This window comes from Cavia porcellus, unplaced genomic scaffold (assembly GCF_034190915.1).
Source record: "Cavia porcellus strain 051 isolate PalLab524CR breed Dunkin Hartley unplaced genomic scaffold, mCavPor4.1 scaffold_22, whole genome shotgun sequence".
Taxonomy (NCBI): domain Eukaryota; kingdom Metazoa; phylum Chordata; class Mammalia; order Rodentia; family Caviidae; genus Cavia; species Cavia porcellus.
The window spans coordinates 28,113,566-28,133,737 of record NW_026947505.1 but is presented as its reverse complement, the minus strand read 5'-3'; the positions used below and the strand labels follow the sequence as shown (position 1 = coordinate 28,133,737).

The window sequence follows — 20,172 nt, the reverse complement described above, 5'->3', positions numbered from 1 at the left end:
GCAGCGTGACTTAGATGGAATCTCTTTTTATTACTCAGACTTGCAAGCTGAGTCTCCCAGGGGATGGTGTTAATTCTTGTGTTGGAAAATATCATAGGAATAATAGTCTAGGTTATGCCTCTAGCTGTTCTCAGCTCTGAGTGGGCCCTTACCACCTCCCAGAACTTTCAGTAAGAGACCAAATAAGTACAGGTTTGAAGTTGTGAGAAGAAACACTTTTTTCTGTTACCTCTTAAAGGATGCATTTATATTTTGAGATTAATCCAAGATAAAAGGAGGAGATAAAATCTAGAGGATGAGTAAAGAAATAGCATATAAAAGGAAAAGGAGAAAGAGACTAAGGAGGACTAGGTCAGAATGAAAATCACGTTGGAGAAAATGCATTTCCTCCAGTAGATCACACAAGAAAATGCTGGCCTGTAGCTCACACTCTGGTGAGTAAAGTGTTCTATTCTGATCTGTACAGGTGAGAGGAATAATTGCAGTTATGTTGGTAGTGTGTGGCCATTATAAAAGCCCATCTGAAGCTTTAAAATAGCTCACCCTAAGCTTCATTGTATGCTTAGGTTCTCCTCCCCCAAGTACATTCAGAGTTGGATAATTGATCTTGTGAGGCTTTGGCAAAACCATCTTGCTAATATAAAATATCCTAGCTGCAAATTATGGAGCACTTCAGTAAAAGCCATGAGAATCAGACAAAATCTTCAAACCCTTGAGGCTATGAGAGATGATCTTTACACTTCACTGATTTCCATACATCTGGAAATCTGTGTAATATTTATTTACTGAAATTTTTGGCTGTAGCCAGAAATCAGTCCCACAGGCACCTTTGCAAGTAACTCAACTCCTGAGTCTCCTCCTATGATTTGCCAGCTACAAAGCCCTCTGAAAATGCACTGACTTCATATACAGAAATGGAAAAAACAATCAGGTCTCACATTTTTCACCCAGAAACCAGTGGTTGATAAATGGTGAACTTAGAGGTATTCTTTGGTTTCCAAATAGAAATTTATATTCCTGACCTCTGAACTTCCTGGCTGAAATAGCTCTGTATCCTGGTGTGTCTGGACTAGCTCTGTGCTTGGCATGTGGTGGGCCTCTATAAGAGGTGGGGGTAAATAGCAAGCTAGGAATGCATTTTGGGGCTCATCCTGATATAGGAGCAGTAGATTGAGGAGAGCACTTGGGTTTTCATGGAAAAGATTATACCAGTGGCAGCAAAAGATTACATGCTGGGGTTCCATAGTCAGCAATGAGTAAGAGAGTTACAGAAGGACTGATTCTCTCTTCAACAAGGCCTCAATACAAGGAATGGAGCACAGCAGTAAGCCTTGCCTTGCTGACATGTGTGCATCTCTGTGCCTCATGGCTGCCATCACAACTGAACTAGGGTCAGCAGGGCCAGACCCTATCAAAGCAGGATTGGTCACTCCTGGGTCTCCTCACGTCTGGAATTTTGGCATCTGTTGGTGCTGCTGGATCCTTATTTTCTTTATTTCTAGCTAAAGCCCCACCTTATAAGGTAGAAAGGGTGTTTTCTTTTTAAAATCATTTTACATTTTAAAAATAACAATGCAATTATTAACCTTCCACTTTAAAGTTTTATTTTCTCAAGCCTCTGAGTAGCAAATTCTGATGTATTGCCTAGAAAAATACTTGATAGACCCAGTGGTTAAGGCTTAAGTGGCAACCCTGTGGTGTCTGCTTTGAAAGGTTTGCATCAGCCTTCAGAGGGGACCAAACATGACTTAACTGAAGTATCATTGGGTCCTTTACTCAGGAGACTGCCATCTCTGGGCAGGAAGGGCCAAGGTGACTCATGAATTTGCTTATCTGACTAAAGATTCCAAGCTTGGTGAATAATTCCCCTTCAACCCAGAGCAGCTGGCTCGGTTTCAAGTTGAAATGACACTGAGAGGTTCAGATGGCATCAAAAAGGCACTGCAATTGGCAGAAGCTCTGGGGTATTCGGCATGGTATCTGTGCATGGGTTTTGGTTTCTGTGGAAAATTGTTTCTAAAGATGGCCACCAAAATCCTGGCAAAATCCTAGACTTGTGACTTCATCTATCTTCCTACCCAAAGATGGAATCTTTGGCCCTTACTCTGGAACTAGATTGCTCTTTGGTTTACTTTCACCAGTGGAAGTAAAAGTGATCCCATTTCACGTCCAGCGCTAGGGCATAGTCCCTGCTGAGATTCCCTTTACCCTCTAGGACTCCTGAGAAGTCATGTGAAGGACTCTACCCTGTTGGATAAAGCACATGATGAGAGGCTCTACAATCAAGAGAGGCCTGTGCCCTGCAGACAGCTGAGGGGTGGCATATAGGCAAGCTCATCTTAGTTGAAAAAACTGCACCCTCCTGAGAGAATCAAGAAGCTTGGGGTGAAGAGGAGGAGGACAGAGACCACAGCCCAGCTGACCCACACAGAATCCCAGGCAAACAGAGTGGTTTTTGCTTTAGGTCACCAAGTTTGGGGTTAATTTGTATTTCTACAATAGATAACAGGTACAAACCAACCTAAGTTCAAGTTCCAGTTCTGTACCTGATCTTGGTATGGCAGTAAATATTTTTCAGTCTCTCCTCTCATATACTAAAGGAAAATCATAACAGCCACCTAAGAAATACTGGGTGTGCTCTGGAGTCTCTTGCCAGAAAACTCCTCCCTCCCTGAGACCTTTCCACAACCCACTTAGAGCAGTAGCCCATGCTGGCTGTGAAAAGTACTGTTAGCTCTACGGTCACTCTTCCACAGCAGACGGAACCAAGGTAGCCACCTGACCGCAGGGACACAGTCACAAGCCTGGAGAGCCTGTTCGAGTCTCTCTTAAGATGACAAACTGAAAAGGTGGAAAGTTATGTTAGAACTGAGCCCTGGAGTCAGCAGTGGAGTTAAATCCAGTATCAGAGCCACAAGATGCACAAGCCACAGATGTAGCAGCTAAGGGGAGGTGGGACTCTGAACCCCCCAGGGTAAGGTATGTAAAAGAAGCCCAGGAAAAGGGAATATGGCCGAATCAGCCCCCTGGGAATGAAGTGTCTGCCCCTGACCTCAGCATTCCCTCAGGGGAGCTTGATTTTCTGCCTATAGTTAGATCCCCTGGTGAACTCTTTTCCCAAGTTTCCATGCATAGGAGACCATTGCTTCCTGCCAACTCATCACTAATTAAATTTGAAAATTTATTTCAACATCAGACACATGTTGAATTGTCAAGACATAGTAGTCATTAATGCTCAACTCTTGAAGATAGAATAGGGTTTCTATTTTTTAATCTCAAAGTCATAGAAGGGAACATTTTTCTCTTTTTCCATATTTTGTTTCTTACCAGATTATTTGATTAACATTATTCTGGTGTCTGGAGAAATTATTTTTTTCCCACCAGTATGACTCAGAAGCCAAACTCTTTCTAAACTTCTTAAAAGAGCAGAATGCACATTTTCAAGGGGGTGATGATCAGAGTGAGAAGAGCAGGTGCTGTGGCCACTTCCACCATCCAATGCCCCCTGAAGCTGCCCACTGACAATGAGGGGACACTTACAGCCACACAGGAAAAGCTCTAGTCCTTGGTGTTTTCTGTAAATGCATTACACAGAAGATTTTTCCAGATTTGCAGGCTCAAATGGAATGCTTTATAGGTTGGCTAGAGAGCAAGAATTTTTGATCTCTGGAAAAGAAGAAATTATAATCCTTTGATAATATTTTCCTAGCATCCACTAAGCACCAAGAGGAAGTTTTCAGAGAGTAATAAACTATGTGTTCTCATTTATAGAAAGGAATCTTTCTCCTCTAGTTTAGAAACAATTCACCACTCTCAGCTAGCTTGCACCACTGCCTGGGGCAAATCCTTTCACCTTTCAGCCTCTGCTTTCTTATCTGTAATTTCAAATTGTAGTAATTATGCCTCCCCAGGGTGGTTTGATGATTGAAGTGAGTGATACTCCTAAGGCACTTAGATTGTCTGGCTGATAGCTCTTGGCTCAGTGCTCCAGGTGCTTCCACACCTCAGTAGGTGCCTGATGAATGGCCACTTTCATTATTCCTTGAGCCAGGCGATTTCTCTGCCTCCTCACTGCTTCCTCCATCTTCTGGACCCATATATTTCTGGGGCTAAATTAACTTTTACCATATCTTTTTAAAAAATCAGCCCGGCTTTTGTGTCCACCCCGATTGCTGGGGTCATCTGACCACAGACAGTGCCCTGAAGCTCCTCTCGCCTCTCAGCAGGCTCATCTAGACTTTGAAATCCAGACCAGACACCTGCTCAGCAGGCATTGTCCTTTGAGTTATCTTTCTAGGGAAGATTATTGGCCATGAAGAATCATTCATTTCTTGCCAGTTTTTCTTTTCAAATGAGTTTCTATTCAGCGTTTAGATGAGGGGAGTGCATATCTTGGAAAAGTATATTTTTCTGTGTTCCATACAAACTATTTAGCTTTATCCTTAAATCAAATGAGAAATGCAACAAAGAAGACATTGTTAAGACATCTAGGCTAGCGAGCCCTGTTCCCAGTTCCTGGACATCTGCCAGCCTCCTGTGTAGCATATGGTACCATACTGGTTCCCAACATGATTACATTGCTCTCTTTCTCTCTACTAAAATGTCTTCTCAGGAAAGCCTCTATGGAACCCGTGTCTACTCAGCTGCAGTCCCTAATTACGAATGGTATGGTCATTAGATTTCTTTTTTGTCTTTTTTTGAGACAGGGTCTCGTGCCATGCAGTTCAGGCTGGTCTTGAGCTCACTTTGTAGCCCAGGCTGGTCTCGAACTCGCGACGATCCTCCTGCTGAGGCCTCCCAAGTGCTGGGATTACAGGCATGTGGTCATTAGATTTTGATAGGTCTGAAGCTTGAAATCAAAAGAACACACTTCTAACCTTGGAGGTTTGACATAAGAGTCAAATTGATGTTGGATTGAAGAGTAGTGGGATGAGGGTGACTTGGCCTCACCAGGAGTGAAACTATTGGAGTCTCATTTTTCATCACATCTTTGAATTAACTCTTCTTCTGAGGAAATTTGCTCCAGAAATAACCAGACAACATTGTGTCCAGCCAGCTGAAATGCAGAGGAGATATAACTTGTGACTTCTATTCCACCAACATTTTTTTGTTTCCTTTAAATCATAATTTTTCATTTGACCGCATTCACTGCTAAATCTTAGAAGAATTAATTTCACGGAACTACTGTACCCTATCTTTAGGACATCCTTTCTGGATAGAGCCATGCTTGTTATTATCTTTCTCAAAGGCTTCACCATGGTATCTAATGAGTGGATTACATTTGCTCCTATTTTCCAAAGTTACCAGAGATTTCTGGGACTGGATATGTGGTCTCAACAGGATGGAGTATGAAGGGTCCTCAACATTTACACTAGCTCTGTGCTGAGAGTTAATTCTAACCTCACTTCAGGGTTTACTTGTAGACCTGGTCTCACCCTAGCTTTTGAGGCTGATTCTGCCTCCTATGAGCAACTTAACTACATTAGCTCAGGGTCCATCTGAAGCTTTCTACACTGTCTTAGAATCTAGTATCTGTCCTCTGCTTGGTTTTTGTGACTCAGTCCATTTGCAAGAGCCCCTGTCATGTTCCCTTGACCACATTCTTCTTACCTGGTCCTCTGGGAAGTCTATCTTTCTCTCCCAAATGCCTGGTCTTCAAGCCCCATGACCTTTACAATGGTTTATGTCTGGGTGAAAGTTGAAACTGTAATTTCTACCTGGTGACTCTGCACCCAGCCTGAAGAGGTTGTGTGCCTGCCAAATGGTCTCCACACTTTCTTGTTGATATCATCCAACGTGATCTCTAACAACATTTGCAAAATAAGAAAGTGCTGCTATTGAGATATTTGAGAGACTCTGAACTGCAAATCAGCCGGACTGAGGAAATGATAAGTATCCTGTCCATAAGGAGTATCAAGGGCTTAGTCTTTCATGTATTCTCCTCTAACTTTTGTATGTCAGTAATTCATAAATTTTTAGCACTGATTTTAAGACACAATCTGTGTGAAAAAAAATTTAGTTAATACTCCGAGTTTTCATATTTGGATTTGAAAACAAGAAGAGAAGTTACTATCTGAAAAAATATTTTAATGGATCCATGAACCTGATGGGGCTGTTTTGCTCAGGGATTTGGAGTGGAATGAACAAATATTTTAGACTCCACCTCCTCTGGGAGAGAAAATTGAATTTGTGTGGTAGTATTGGGCAAATCACATCCCCTTATCTCATTTTCACATTTAAACTCTGACATCCCATCAGTGCAAGACCCCATTTGGGGAAATTTAATGGATTTTTGGCCTCTGAATCCAGTTAATCTTTGGAAAAATGGACTATGTTACTGTTTTGGATCAGGGTAAGAACATGATTACACTTACGTTAAATATTTTGTTTCTGGCTTTTTGCTCAGCTTTTGTTAAATAATACCATAATGTTTCAAAAAATGGTGATATTTTACACCAAGAGACTGACCTTGAAAAACTTCAAATATAAGTATAGTTTAAGATTTGAGGTTTCATTATGAAAACATATCTGTATAGTAATGTTTTGAAACATGTGTATACCATTGAGTGTTCCACTCCATCTTATAATGCAGAGCGTCTCCAAAGGAGTACAGGGTGGTCTCTGTGGAGTCTGTGCACAGGTCCACTCAGCGCACTTGGCCTCACCATTTCACCCCTCTTTTGCTCTCTCCATTCCTATGTTATGAGGGAACATTAACTTTGAAATTACTCTGAGATTAAGGATTATGAGATCCAGTCTCTGCACACCTTTCTGAGGAGCAAAGGTGAAGAATAAGATTAAACAACTATGTGCCATTTGATCCCTCAGGAAGGTTTAGCATAATGGTAAGCATATTGCATGAATCAAACCTGTGAATTTGAGGCACTTCCTTGCCATTTCCTAGCTGAGTATCTTGGGACAAATCTCTTAATCTCTCTGAGCCTTTTTTTTTTTTTTCACCTGTAAATGTAAGGATCATATTAATCCTGCCAATCTCACAGAATTATGGTGGAATTCAAACTTGGCCATGAATGTGAAAGTTCTTTGGAAGCAGTAATCCTTGTCCTGTATAAAAGATTAAGGCTTCAAAGCCCAGAAACTGATGGTGTCTAAGTCGTTACCATGAAGATAGATGAATGCATTATCTGATGGGAGAAGGGGAGAAGGGGACTCAGAGGTTGTTGAGGAAATCAGAAGATAGAAAAAGAAGTCTTGTGGGTCAGGGCACCTCTTTTGGCAAATTTGGGAGGTCCTGTTTGTGAGATGGGACACAAAATCAGCCTTGCTGGTGACACTAAATGGCACTTCAGGCCATGCATTTCCTTGTCCTTTTCATGATTGACTGGTAAAAGCTGGCAAGATATTGCTCATCAGCAGTGAATTCACATATTCAAGCTCAAGTGTATCTACTAAGATGTAAAAATGGAGGATAGATTTTTGTGACCAAAAATTCTATGTAATGGTAAAATAATAGATTAATTTAGTCAAACTGGATTTTAAAAAATTAAGGAAATATGTTGTTTGAAGTCAGATAGGTAGCATGATAGACTATCATCTGAATGCTCAGATGGTACCTTTTTTTTAGCTGGTACCTCTACTAAACTTATGGACACAGAATCCATCCAAGAGAAGAAAGCTGCTCAGAAATCTCACAGAGTGGTTGCCAAAGAGTGAAGCACAATCTAGGACAGCCAAGCTGAGAATGTTGGTGAGGCAAGGAAGGAGGCTGACCCGAACACCTCCAAAATCCTTTCATGGCCACCTCAAAGATGCAGGTACTGGGGAGAAAGCCAGGAGCACCATAGCACTTAATGGGTCCTGAGGTGAAGCTGGCCATCCTAAAGCATGGGGAGCAGGGTGAGTGGGTTTTAGCTGTAGGAGTGTTGCAGTTAAGCTATCAGTCAACTGGGGGAAATGAAAATAAATCTTTAAGACAACAATTATTCAGACCTACGGTAATTTTTTACATTTTGATTGTGAGTGTACAATAATAAATCTATTTCTTTTGAGTAGATGCTTCCCCATTGATAAAAAACACAGAAAGCTTGATTCTAATTCAGAGGAAGCCAATGGCACTTTGTGAGAGGTATAAGAATACTGAATTTTTGAGCACTTTAAGGAAAATAAATCTCTTTTTCATAGATATGTTGCCTGTACTTACCAAATCTTATTTGACATAGTAATATTGTAACATGATGAAAGTAGAAAGGAACTTTTATAATCTTGAAGATGCTTAATTAAGAGATACTCAGAAATATTTGTAATTAGCAGACTTTCTCAGCAACATTAAAACTGGTTGCCCATACCTTTAAAAAGAGTATATTGTCCTCACCTTTGTTAATGCCATTAATCTTCTTATACTTAGCATAAAAAAATCTAAGCCCAAAATTTATTTGTGATTGACAGATTTTAGGTAGTAGGGTATAATTTAATATTTTTATTTTTTTAAACTTTTATATTGAATTTAATTAATTGGGATGGGAATCCTCTAGGGCTTTCATGCTGAGCTCCATTGTTGGCTCTTGTTTTATTTTTGTTTTGAAAGTAAAGTCTTGTGGGGCTGGGGATTTAGCTCAGCAGCATAAGTGCCTGCCTTGCAAGCAGGCAGTCGTGAGTTCGATCGCCGGTACCAATAAAAAGGAAAAAGACAAAAAAAAAGTAAAGTCTTGCTAAGTCACTAAGTAGTCCAGTCTGGGCTCAAAATTGTGATTCTGCTGCCTTGGGATTTCAGAGTGCTAGGGTTACAAGCATAAGTTATCTATCACACTAGGCAATTATCTTACTTTTAAAATCAAATTGTGCTTAGTTTTGACAAAAATAAAGTACATTTTCTTCAAAATTCAAATTACACAGTAAAGAAATTATAGAAATATACAATAGGTAGAACACTGACCTCCCTCTTTCTTCACTGAGCTCAAGCTGGTATAAAGATTGCTTCTATGACCTCAGCCCCTTTCTCCTATTAGGGACCCCAGGTGTTCAATAGAGATTGTCTACTGTGTGTGCTCAGCGCTGGATAAGGTTCTGAATGGATTAAACCCATTAGTACATGTGAAGATTACATTTTCCAAGGAAACTTGGAACCCTGTCACTCTTCCATTAAGTGGTAAAATCTAAATACACACCCTTAAAACTACATACACTTTTGTGTATGTAGCATAAAATATTACGCAGTGAAAATGACATTATATAATTTCTGGGTCTGAATCATAACAGTTCCAAACACCTAGATCTCATTCTCTTAGGCTGTTGATTTGGAAGGAGTCTGACTTCCCTGAAGCCTTAATGCTGTGGGGAAGCCCACACTGGTGCAGGTGGAGACACCACATGGAGAAGCCTCATGACCACATAGAAAGTGCTCATGCTCAGTCTGCCCTCCAGCACCATCTACTCTCCATCTGTTCCAGCCACAATCTGGCTGCAAATCCATGAGGGGCCCCAAACCAAAGTCACCAGCTGAGCTCACCCAATTTATATCCCTCAGAAACCATGAGAAATATTAAGATGATTGTTGTTTTAGGCCCTAAGTTTTGAGAGACTTTTCATGAAGCATAGATAACCAGAACAGTAGCTCTCCTCTCTTATAGCAGGATGGACACATAACCTCCTCCAGCCTAATCAAGGGTCAGCCTCAAGAGATTTGGTGAGAAAGTTAGAGCACGGATATTTTTTTATCTTGGGCTGGAACCATTTGTCTACAGCAAGAGAAGACAACGTGGGAGTGAAAACCACACACAAAGGACACAATGTAGAGAGGGATCATGATGACATCAGTGAGCCTGAGACAATTTGAACTGGTTAGCATCCATTATTAGGAGTCACTTACACTAAAAAACAAAATAAATATATATGTATATACGTGTGTGTGTGTGTGTGTGTGTGTGTGTGTGTGTGTGTATGTAGAAAGAGAGAATGAGTGGGGGGGGCAAGGAAAATCACCATACTGACCTCAGAATTAAATGTTTTATTTGATCTCCAAGTCTTTCCTATTTTATTTCCAATCTGTGACTGACCAGATCCTTGAAGGCTTCAATGTTAGGGACCTCAACACCACCTGGAGCACCCATTCCATCTCTAAGCGAATTTGATTTCTGTGTCTCTACAGTAGTTTCCATGTGATAGAATGGAAAATTTCTAGTGCTTTATATAAGAGGGTTACCTATTTAGCAAGTTCATTAGGATAAATTTTACATATTTAAACTGCCAAAACAGAGAAATGTAGACTGAAGTCTCTTCTAGTCCCCTGAATTGACAATTGGCTGTATATTTTGTATCCTGAGTGCACTGACTCATGGATAAACTTAAATCAGCACCCAACAGGAAAAGGTGCCTTTAGTCTCCTTTTCCTGATCAGTAGTGAACTCAGTCACCTGGACAGATCATTAAGATCATGATAAATATGCCAACAAATAGCCTGGGAATGGGAGAGACAATTGATACTGCAAGAGACATCAGGATTTCCAAATCTTTGATATACTAAACAATTACCAAATACAATAAAATAAAATTTAAAACTATTATACACAAAGTGCTGCCTTTCTCAAAATCAGCTAGAGGTGTATATGACAAATAAAAAGTGACTGAATTCAGTGTTAACATGAAGAGAAAGATTTAGTAATCTTACTTGTCAAAAACAGTAGATGTGAGACCAAAGGGTTATGTATCTTTGTAATCTTAGGTGGTATCAACGGAAGCATAGCGTCCAAATCAAGGTTGGGATTATCTCCTTTCTCCATGCTGGTCAAACTTTTCCTGGGTGACAGTGTTCCCTTTATGAATGCCGTATGCTTAGACGAGACTGACAGACAGAGCTCACTTAGAAGCAAACGATGTATGGTGGGAAAGTTAAACCTTATCACAACAGAAATGATTACAGGATATGGACTTTTGCCCAGAAAGAACTACAATATCTGGACTGCTGGAACATCTGATAAGGTCACATTTTATCCTTTTGAGGGAAGGGAAACACCACAAAGGAAAATCCACAGTTGGCTTCTGGGTCAGAACTTTAAAGCTAGAATTTCTAAAACACATCTTCTTTAATCTGCAGTTCTTAGTCTTTATAGATTTGGGAAACACCACTGAAATGCTGAGGGACTCTCCAGAAATCTTCCTTATAAAAGCCACAGCAACTTCATAATTTGGAATTTTTTCAGGTTTGTGGATTCCTCTGAGGTTCACAGATCCCATGCTGAGGATCTCTATCTGGAACAATGAGAGACCGAATGGGTTAATCTTGTAAATTGTTGAATTAACAGAAAGCACATAAACCGCATTTATATTGTGACATTAGATAACCTCCTGGTACTGTACATTCATTTTCCTCTATTTTCTCTTTCCTCTACCTGTTATCTCTTTGCCAAATAAATAACTATTATAATGTAGATATTGCTGAATATTGCTAAGAGTAAAATGGGGAACTGGGCATGGTGGTGTAGGGCCATAATCCCAGCAGTTGGAAGGCTAAGACAGGAGATTTCCATGAGTTGAAGGACAGCCTGAAATCCACAATGAGTTACAGGCCAAACTGAAATACATAGCAGGACCCTGTCTCCAAAAAAAAAAAAAAAAAAAAAAAGAAGGGAAAAAAAGTATAAGGGATTCTTTGGTTGTTTTTTTATCTTCTTACCATGAGAGTGAGATAAAGAGCCTTTAAAATCCCTTCCTCTCAATTTTCTTTCATATTTTAAAACATATTCTTTTCACTTCTTTCTCTTTTTATCTTGTTCTATTCCATCTCTCCTTCAGCAAGAAAAACAGCGATGGTATGGTGGGGGTGTCTGAGATTTTGGGCGCATAACCAACCAGAAGCTGCATCTGGTCAGGGACACTTTCCTAACCTCTGACCCTCCTTCCCTCAGTGTCTGCCCTCCTCCAATTAGCACCCATCTTTATCCCAGACTTCCAAAGATTCTTGGATGTGCAAATAGAAGTGTCTATGCATTAGCCACACTGACTTCATGAAGAGCAACATTTGGCTATTGAGAAATGCTATCAATCACATGGGTCTTTTTGAAAGATTTAATCTGAACTTTGATGAAATATGCTAAGATTTCAATGAGGATATATACTAACTTGAATTATAACTCAGCTTGGTTGCTAGTCTTTTGTCTACTAAAGGATATTAATTTCTCATGCTGTATTACCTCTGTGTTTTTCATAGAAAATGTAACATTGATTTATTTCACTGACCTGCCTTGTGCAAAATATTGTTGTGTGCTACTCCCATGATAGATAATAATAATAGATGATCAGCTCCTGGATAAGTTAGCTTTACTTAATAATCTTAGGGATTAAAACAGGCTGCAGAGGCAGCTGCCAAATTCATGTCTTACCAGCTGGATATGTAACATTGGACAGTTGTTCATCTTTTCTGGGTCACAGTTTAGCCACAAGCAAAGTAAAAATTATAGTATTTAATGGGGTTTGGTGAGTGAAGTAATTTATGTAAAGCACTCAGTCCAGTATCTGGAACATACTAAAAATAAAGGTATTATTTTAATGAATGTGATCATTACCTACAAATTTGAGTCTCAAAAATTTTATCAGGAAGGAAAATTTATATCAAGCTGCACTGAGTTTGCAGATACCGACCCCCTACAATTCAGCTTTCATATGAACTTTCTGTGGCACTGCAGAGTATAAGTTCATTGCAAGAAGTAAAACTTAATGAAATTCTCCAAAAATCTGATTACTGTGAATTTATTAGAAAAAATATAAATCAATGAGTTTAAACAGTTTATTGCCAACTTCTGGATTTTTCTTCATGTTCTGTTGCCTAGATGAACATGTTCCAATTTGTATGGTTGTTTCAAAAGAAAAGCTGACCAGACTTCCTTTCATTTATTAATGTCAGGTGCAACTAAGCTGCCTTAAGTAAATAAAGTACTCACTCTTTCTCACCTCTCACTTTAATCCATTCCATACTCCTTGTTCATTTTATTGCTGACAAGAGCACTATGGTTTTGCTAAGGTAGCAGAGTCTGATACTTGCTCTGGGTCGAGTACTTTCAGTGACTAAAGTGTGTGGTGTATACAGATGTTTCCACTGCTGGGGCAGAGAATTTAAGATTGTCTTCAGTATATGTGGAACCTTAAAAAAAAGTCACTCATCTAAATCAGAGAGCATTTTGGTGAGGCTTGAAGAAGGGAAAGTACTTTTTCATCTGTGTTTGTAACTTATAGAAACACCATAGTCTCTAGGATGGGCTCAGAAAAGGCTCTGTCTGGCCCACGGCAACCTTGGCTCCACTTAGAATAAAACCCACATGGAGAAACATACAGAGGAAACTATTTGGGAGCGGGAACTGGGTGTGTTTCAGACATTAAGTCTGCAAAGAAAAATCTGTGGACTTTTCTTTTTTAAAGAAAAATAAGCGCCTGGAAATGAACTTTGAGAGAAATCTTTTATTCAGGAAATCTGCCCAGAAGGGGGAAAAAGACACAATGAGACGGAATCCAAATTGCAATGCTCACCTCCCTATTCTAGGGACAAAAATGAACACAGCAGTTGAAAAATAGATCAAATAGAGGCAACTGGTAGGTTGAGTAGAAATGGAAAGATGATTGCTCTTCATGCCAGTAAATGATTGCAATTTCACTCTGTATGTGTAAATAGCTGATTTTAGATAGATAGATAGAGAGAGAGAGAGAGAGAGAAAGAGAGAGAGATTATATATATGATTATAGAGATAGATAGATATATTATAGATAGATAGATAGATAGATAGACAGATGTTATAGTTGCTTCTATTTTGTTCTGTTTGTGGGCTGCTCATGGTCTCTCTCCATTCAGTTCTTTTCTGCATAGATTCATATCTTATAAGAAAAAATAGGAATAAAATAAAAAAGTTAAATTAGTTCCTGCCTACCATGATGGACACCAGAATCCACAGAGACATGCAACACAGACTAAGTGCAGCTGCTAGAACATTGTGTTAGTTGCTTTCCTGTTGTTGGAACAAAATACCAAATACCTACAACTTAAAAGAGAAGTTTATTTGTCTCACAGTTTCAGTGGGTTCAGTCCGTGGTTAGCTGGTTCCAAGCAGAAACAGTATGCCGGAAGAGTTTGGCAGAGGAAAGGGAAGCTGGGAAGCACAGAGAAAATGCAGGAGCTGGAACAACAATATATCCTTCAGGTCACATCCCCAAGAACAGTTTTCAACTAAGCTATATCTCTTAACAACCCATTCAGGTATGAACTCATCAGTAGATTAATCTATGGCCTCCATATCCCAATACAATGCCTACACAACCCAATCACCTCTTGAAAGTCCACCTCTGAACGTGAAACTTTTTGGAGGCATTTTAAATCTAAACCATAACAAACTTTCTTCAGTCATTCCCATCTTTGAACATCAAGTGAGCGCAAATCAATGGTGTGTCTCTATCTGCCTCTGAGGTTTTCAGGGATCAGCATATGCTTCTGAGGCTAGATCTTCAAATGATTTTTTTTCTCCATCCCTAGTTCCCCCATATCCTGTTCTACCCTTTTTGCTATTAATTGTAGCAACTAAGTTTCCTGTGGTCTCAAGGGCAATTTCCAAAATTAAAGTAGTGATGATGATGTGCATGTCAAAATACTATTGTGGAAATGAAACACCACCACATTTGTTTGGATACAGGACAAAAATAACCAATTATCAAAATATATGCTACAAAATTTTAAAAGTAGAACTTACTGATCACTCAGTCAAAACAAGTATTGTGGATGTGTGGATGTGTGTGTACATGTATGTGTATTCACAACTTCAAAATATTTTCATCCTTGCTGTGTACTATGATAATATCACCCAAGGGAATGTCTTGTTGAGAGGCAGTTTCCTGGATTTAACCTTTCCATACTGCCACAGAGTTTTAGGAGTGAACTCAGGCATTCAAAATGTATTGTACTCTGAGGGACCTATTTTACATACTGAAGTTTAGAACCATTGGATCTAAGATGCCTGAATAGTTTGGTCAATTTAGTGACACCACCAAATCAAATTAGTTAGCCTGCCTTGCAATTAAAAGATTCATTTATTCATTTATTAAGTAAATAGTGTACAATCTACATATATCCTTGTGCATCCTTGTGATGACAAAGTGTCTCCCACCTAAGGTTCAGAGACCAGAGAGATGATCTTCATATACCCTTCTTGTGTGCAGGTGTAGGCTGTTAATCCCTTTTCTGGGGGTGTTCCTGTTTACCACTGGATCACCTGCTTTCACAGAGCAAGGGTGTATACACAGGACCAAAACAGAGAAAGGTATCCCCAAAGAGATCTTCCCAACACAGGTTGGAAGAACTTCCTATTCCCTGCAAGGAAATGTTCCCAGCCAAGGCAACTCCTATGTGACTATGCAGGAATCCAAGACTGTTTGTATAAGAATAACTTTCCTTCAAAATAGCTACTCATACCTCCATACATATTGAAATCAAATAATAGAAAGCATTATGGTAGCCATTGTTGATTTCCTATTGTCTTGTTTTGAAGTCCCATAATGCTTTAATTCTTTTGTTTTGATTGGTTTTATACTATTTTGTTTTGTTTGAATTTATTGTATGTGAAGGTATAGACAGTTATTTCAAAGAAAACAAGAGACATTACTGTACCCACTGTTGAATTCTTGTTGTTTTGTTTTGAAGTCCTGTGTTACTTGCATTTTTCTGTTCTAATTTGTTTTGCTTTGTTTTGTTCTCTTTAAAATAGAAAAGTTTTTTTTTTAAAGAATACCTTTCTTAACAAAAATTAGGTATGAAGAGCAGCAATGTATTACTCAAGTGTTTCAGAGCTCCCTAAGATTTCTAGAATCCCTCTGGTATTAGCTTCAGAGAAGATGGCATCTGAGGCATGCATTGGAGGATGGTAGATAGTGCATGGGAAAGAAAAGAAGATCAAAGAAAGAGTGGAGAAACATGACCATGAACCTTGACTAAACCGAAAGGCCTTGAACAAACCTGGGAAAGCCAGACCTAAAAGAGTAAGAGGCAATTAGATCAGCTATGGCTCTGAACTCCAAAAAAGAGTTGGGGACCAATGGAAGGAATGCATGAAGTTTACTTGGATATTGTGATGAGTTGAGTTGTGTCTTTCCAAAAAAGGATTCTTGAAATTCTAGCCTCCAACTTTATTTTCAAATAGAATTATTGCAAGACAAAAGCAAGTAAATATAAAGTCATCAGGATAATCCCATTATGACTAATCCAGTTATGGCTGGTGTCCATATAAGAACACAGTGGAGATGTGAGGAAAACCAGGAGAATTCCATACATTGAAAGAAGTTAGAGTGATGCATTTATAAGTCAAGGATTGCCAGAAGCCACTAGAGGCTAAGAGAAAATCAGTGAACAGTTCTTCACTTAAAGCCTTTGAAAATAGCATGGGGTTGCCTATGCCTTGATTTTAGACTCAAGGCTTCTACAAATAAATTTCTGTTACTTTATGCCACCTACAGTGTATTAATTTGTTATGGTTGTCCTGGGAAACTACTTTTTACATGTTGATTGACTGTATTCCTTTGAAATGGGGCTGCTGTATTGCTATGGGCAGGGTAAGGAGTAGGATATTGCTCTGTAGCTATGGGAACAGATGTTGCTCAGATAGATGCTTTGGAGAAAATATAATAGTAGCTTTCATGGCATCAGCAAATTTAGTCATGAGGAAATTATGGTTATAACTTTGACCGTGCTTTCTCTTTGATATGAGAGAAATCCCATGAGTATTTAGTGCAATGTTGACTGTGCTTCCTCCAATAGTGTATGAGGTTCTAAAGACCTCAATCCATATTATTTTCCATTTTCATAATTTTCATCCTTGCATGGTCTTTCTCAGCCTCCAGGAAGCTATAATTAAACACTCTTGTTGAATATATACTAAGGAAAACACATTTTTATAAGATTGACATTCAATTTAAAACAACATGACAAAGTAAAAATAAGGAATTTAGCGTAAAGCTTTTAAAATTCATCATAAATGGATTGCTCTTTGCAAGGATTCAGTATAGCAGCCCATGTTACAAAATTATTGCCAATTCAGACACAACCGGGCAAGTTGTGTGAACATCAAAACAAGAAACCAAAACCAAAATAACTGCTTTACATTAAAAGTGGAAGTACATTATGGATCTACAAGCAGTGTTAAATGTCTTAAAAGTGAATCTGAAGATTCTTAGAGCAACAAAACTTAGGTGCACTGAAAAAAGTAATTTAAAAAGAATGTTTAAAGGAACTGTAGCAGTGATCAGAAGCAAGGTGCAACTTTGCAGGACTTCCTTATGCTACATTGTGGCCACCATTTTTGTTTTTAGCAAGTCATTCAGGAGTCCAAAGTAAGGAGTTAATTCATTGTCCATCTGTCCCTTGTTTGGGAACTCCCAAGAGTTAAACACAGCTCCAGAACCTGAGATGTGCTGTAGAATCAAGGCTGGCAATGCAGTGACTGGGAGCCTGGTAACACACTGTTCAGTAAGCCCTCTGAAGAATGTTCTTTCTTGCCCTTATGCTTCCAAGATGCATTGCTTCAGGAGAGGCCCATTTCTTTGGCCTCAAACAGCAGCAGTGAGGAAAGATGGCAGTCCCACCTTGTGATGGCTAATCTTGGTTATCAGCTTGACTGGGAGATGTGTAGAAAATCAGTAAAGCATATTCTGGAAATGAATGTGAAGATGTTTCAGATAAAACTGACAGAGGCCATTGAGTAGAAGAAGGAAGACCTGCCATAAATGTGGGTGACACTATCCAATAGGCTGGGGCGTGAATGGAGCAAAAAGCAGCAAGGTGATGCTGCTCACATAGGCTTGAGATTCTTGGTAAGCTACTTTGTGTGTGTGTGTATGTCTGTGTGTATGTGTTTATTGATGCTGTCATCACCTGCAGACATCAGTCTCCATATTCTTCAGCCTTTGATTATGGACTTGTACCCAGAGATTTCCCCTGGACTCTTGTCTGAGGCCTCTAGATTCTTCAATTGAGCATCTATTTATTTCCCCAGCTGTCCACTGTGGGACCATCCATACTCCAGTTGCATAAACCAGTCTAATACATTCTTTTACAGCTACATACACATTCACTTGGCTGTAATCCTCTGGAAAGCCCTGGCTAATATACAGTCTTTACATACCAGTTCTGCCACACAGTTTCCTTCACACACTTCTAGTTCCAGTTATCAATGTGCAGACAGCAGACTCCACGCTGCAACAGGCCCCCACTGGCTTGAACTTCAGCACAGAGAGTTTAAGGTGGACACAGAGAAGGTCTGCACAGTAGACAGGTTTGGGGTCCGGTCCTGGCTCCTCCAGAGCCTGATCATATGGTATTAGTCAAGTTATTAAACCTTCCCTGCTTAGATTTTCTTGTTGGTAAACTGGAACAAAGAACAGCACCTACCTGGTAGGATTTGTACAAGGCTTAAATCAGCTTCTTATTCCAGTGCCTGTCACATAAAAAGTGCTTGATAAATATTAGCTAAAATTACTGTGGAACTCTCAGGAGGCTTGTATTTTGGTCTAGATCAAGGAGGGACAGCGGTTTAGAGAAAGCACACAAATAATCGGTGACCTAGCTGATAGCTAAGGGCGTCCCCTACTGAAGGTTCAGGACTGGGAAACAATGAGAACCATACAAAGGGAAGAGGAGTTGCCCACATCCAATCACCAAACACAGCCAAAAACCATTAGAATTGTGCCATGCAAAAACATAGCGGTCTCACAAGATGGTAGGAATTGTTTCCTGTTACATTGTTCAGAATAGAGATTAGGAAAAAGTTGCTGTAAAAATGTCAACTCACTTTCTGACCCACCCATGGTGTGATTCCTTGGGAAATAAAGTGGTACTGGGTTACTGGGCATGTGGAAAATGGGATAGGAGAGATTTCCACCAAAACTGAGCTTGATTCCAGAGAGTAGAAGAAATCTTCTTCCTCCTGTGTCCTCTTTCTGCTTGTCTTTTTAAGAAAATGAATCATGAACAAAAGGAAGTCTGGTGCTACGACAGCTGTGTCACTGTGACCCCTGGGTGCTGGCTTTCTTTTCCCAGAATACTTCAAAGGTTGTTTACAGTAGGGGAATGCAGAACCTGACTGTCTTAGGAATGGGAGTGTATACAGACTGCTGAGTTTATATGGGGGTGGGGAGGGGTACTGGCTATAAGTTTTAGCCTTGTTCTTAGCATATTCTGAGCTTATCACTTTAATTTTCAAACCCATCATTTTGTAGATCAGCAAAATGATGCCCGAGAGGTCAGTGTGCCCAAGGTCCTGAACTAAATGGCAAATCTGTGAGTTGCTGGAAGATGATGCTCATATCTCACCTGACTCCTTAGCCCACTGTGAATGGATCCTGCACCTCCAGCACGTTCCTGCCTAGGGCCTGCTACCTATAAACTGGGGATTTCCTTCAGCCCTCAAGAAGCCACCTCAGTCTCACATAGGAGCTTCAGCAGTTTGGGATGACTGAGGGCTACCATCTAGTGATGCCACCAGGCTGGAGTTACAGGCCAAGGCATAAACACCAGGGCTAAGTGGTCTTTAGAACAAGAAAGTTTACAATAAATCTTTACAAGTGAGACAAGACTTACATAACTTGCCTCAAGTTGCTCTGTCATATTTGTTACCAAGCTTCCTCTCACCAATTTGCTATAATCAAGTGCCCTAAAGCCACAGAGGGTCTCCATCAGGATTAGGTCCCTGGTACCTGCCATGGCAACTTGTTTGTGAGCATGAATCTTCCTAGCTTCTCTCCCTTATTTTTCTCTTCCTTCCTTTGTGCTTCCTGAGAAGATTCCCTCTTGCATTAATGAGTCATACTAAGCCAAAAAAATGATCCCCCAAGAAGGCTCCCCTGCCTCAACTATGGATGGATGACAGTGGTTGGTGATGTATCCACCTGGCTGGGCCACAGAGCCCAGACACTGACGAAAGAGTAGTTAAAATGTCACTGTACAAACATTAAATTTTTTGATTAACATTCAAGTCAGTATATTATGGAGGGGTGAGTGTGTGCATTTCTTAGGTTCTTGGTATCCCAAGCAAAGAATTGAGCAAGACACACAGAAGTAGAAGTGAAAATATGGATTTATTAGCAAAGATACATTCTCAGAGTAGGAATGAGCCAGTGAAAAGAGCTCACATACCTGAAGAAGCCAGGCATCAGAGCCTATAAAATGGTGATTTTTACAGGAAGGAAGTAACT

The 20,172-nt window shown here is 39.8% G+C and overlaps 1 long non-coding RNA gene across 2 annotated transcripts in view; it reads right to left on the bottom strand.

Annotated features, from left to right (window-relative positions):
* Window positions 1-9,949: 9,949 nt before the first annotated feature.
* The window catches only part of LOC134472080 (uncharacterized), a 45,984-nt gene continuing 35,761 nt past the window's right edge, over window positions 9,950-20,172 (bottom strand). For both annotated transcript variants that reach the window (XR_010041907.1, XR_010041908.1), the window contains one exon: window positions 9,950-11,205. This is a non-coding gene — a long non-coding RNA (uncharacterized LOC134472080). The remainder of the gene's footprint in view (window positions 11,206-20,172) is intronic.